We start from the raw sequence: 2,500 nt of genomic DNA, 5'->3' as shown, positions 1-2,500 counted from the left end.
TGGTTTCATCGAAAGGTGAATAATGATGCTCGATGCAAAAAAAAAAAAATAAACGAAAAGAAGCAAAAAAGCAAACACGTAGAGAAACTGTGCGTGAATCAACCTTTCGCATATTCAATTTTTCCTCCTCTCTCGTTTCAAAATGTTTGTATTTATCGTTCGATGAAACGAGCACAAGAGGGAAAAAAAAGTTGAGACACGACGTTCCCATAATTTTCGTGTTATTTCCTTTTTGCTTCAAACATTTTGCGGACTGCAGCTTCGTCGTATTGCTTTTATCAATTTTTAACAATTTCAAAGCGAAGACAACTCGCAAGACGATCCATTTCGTCTCGGTTCAATTTTAACGTCCGTCCGTATTATTTTTTGTTCCACAAGAGATTTCGAATAGGTTTCTTTATTTATCATCCCTTCTTTTCGAGCGCCACGGAAGCAAGAGGAAAAGCAAGAGCGAGAGAACATTTCGCGTATACTTCATTTAACAATTTTAACCAACACGCGATGTACTCCACACACCTCTTAGATTTAACAACTGCTTTTCTCTTCTTCTCCCCTTAGCGCAAGGGTAAACCCCATTTGTCTCTTCTTTGGAACGCAACAAAACTTTCGAGGACTGGACGACCGAGCGATGGTCGCGCGGTCTTCGCTTATCTTTAACAAACGAAGTAGTCCGTATGTATTCTAAATGTTGAAGCCTCCTAGAGCTTTAAGCCATGCGAGACATTGAAATGCTGTTTTAACGGGAGCATGCATAATTGCTGCAAACATACTTTTATCACAAGTTCTAGCCACGCCACGGAGGCTTCGAAGTTCCTTCACCATTCGCTTTCCTCTCTTTTGTTACACAGTTTCAGACTACGATCAGGGGTACCGAAACGCTGTATTGATTGTAAACAACCATTTTTATCTTGGAGCGGAGCGTTCCTTTACTCGTTAGATTTGTCTTGTCGCGTGTGTATTCGCTTTTTCGACGCTTTTTAACCATTTAACTTGTTTAGCGAAGCTAAACGCACAGACAGACAAAAAAAAAGGAACAGCATCGCGCGTCAAACAGCGACGACCCATCTGAAGCGATCTTTCATTTATACACCGTTTGTAAACAGAGAGATGTATAAAGCGCGGGGAATCATTCGAAACCCTGGGGCTATTCGAGCTTGCATTTCAGCAAATTATCATCTCAAACATTTCACTCGTTTGCTTTTTCTAAATTTATAGGAGAGCTTCTTTCGTTTATTTTTGACACACCTTTCGTAAATATCGTTTCTGGCAACGTCGGGAGCGTGGATTTCTACAAGTGAACAATCGCGCCGATCCGATAACTTCCAGCAGGATGGAGAATCTTTATAGATTATCTTCCTAGAACTCGGTGCTTTCACGGGCGGTCGTTTATAAATTTTAACGAACGACTCGCGCGCCGTGACGCACTTGCGCTAGTTCGAAGAGATATTTCGAAATTTGTTTCTCTCCTTTAACGGCCTGCATTTAGTGTATCGGTTGCGATTTTCGTCACATCGTTTCCACGACAAACGCCGACGAACTGCCCAACTATCGCTCGTACGTTGCGACTCTTTCTTTGTTTATCGTTCATTCATTCTTTCAATTTCGTTCGATAATCCCGCTCCGAAACGTTCTACTTTCGTTGAACGACGGCGAGATGTTTAGAAAGAAATGAATTACTCTTTTTTCGAGAAGCAAACGCAAGCAGTCTTTTGTTAAGAAAACGACCCTCAGCCAGGCGTGGTCCAGGAATTGTATCCGTGGACCGCAATGTGCGTTCGAAATGTCGATGTTCATGTGTCCTGCAGTTCACACGTTGACGCGCAATTAGCTGCGTTCTTCATCGACCCACGAGCCAAGTGATCCACCGTTCAGGGTAATCGTAAAATTTTGTATTTCAAACTCTTTAGATCTTTAGAGTGTTATTTTCATTATTAACACGCATCACATTCGATACCCACATCACTCTCCCACCCGGCGCGTGCGGGAGAGCGAATTCGGGCGTCGCCAACGTATTTGTTTGTTTGTTCGATCGTTGACGACACGATCGCGTCCAAGGACGGAAACCGTCGGAGAAACGCCCAGTGGCACGCTCCTCTCGACGGTCGGGCGTAAAGTACATTTAAAAACCTTGAAAAGTACGAACGCACACAAGGAATGCGAGCGCGCGTCCTGTCGCTGAATCGTGGGTTGCGAGATTCGAACAGACACACGGCCGGCGACGATCGGTCTAACTAATGGACACATAGTTTTTCAAAGACTCGCTATCGTCGCTTCTCAGCCGGTCCGTAAACAACACACATCGATCAGGCGGACGCACGAATCTTACCACGGTGCGTGTTTCGTAGATTCCAGGTTACCCGCAAGTACCTCTCTCTCCCTCTCGAAAGAGGAATCTCGATCCGTCCTTTTTGGACAATGGAGAAATCTTTTTATCGCAACACGGATGGCAAAGAAACAACCAAAGCGTAGGAGCGTGGGGACGAGAGCGACGAAAAGAACG

General features: G+C 44.3%; 1 non-coding gene across 1 annotated transcript; it reads right to left on the bottom strand.

Moving 5' to 3' along the window:
* Positions 1–1,721: 1,721 nt before the first annotated feature.
* LOC143306895 (5.8S ribosomal RNA) lies at positions 1,722–1,876 on the bottom strand. Its single transcript, XR_013064175.1, has one exon. It is a non-coding gene; the product is annotated as a 5.8S ribosomal RNA (ribosomal RNA).
* Positions 1,877–2,500: the final 624 nt, after the last annotated feature.

Source organism: Osmia lignaria, unplaced genomic scaffold (genome assembly GCF_051020975.1).
Source record: "Osmia lignaria lignaria isolate PbOS001 unplaced genomic scaffold, iyOsmLign1 scaffold0040, whole genome shotgun sequence".
Taxonomy (NCBI): Eukaryota; Metazoa; Arthropoda; class Insecta; order Hymenoptera; family Megachilidae; genus Osmia; species Osmia lignaria.
Note: the sequence above shows the minus strand (reverse complement) of the source record. Positions and strands in the feature narration are given on the sequence as shown.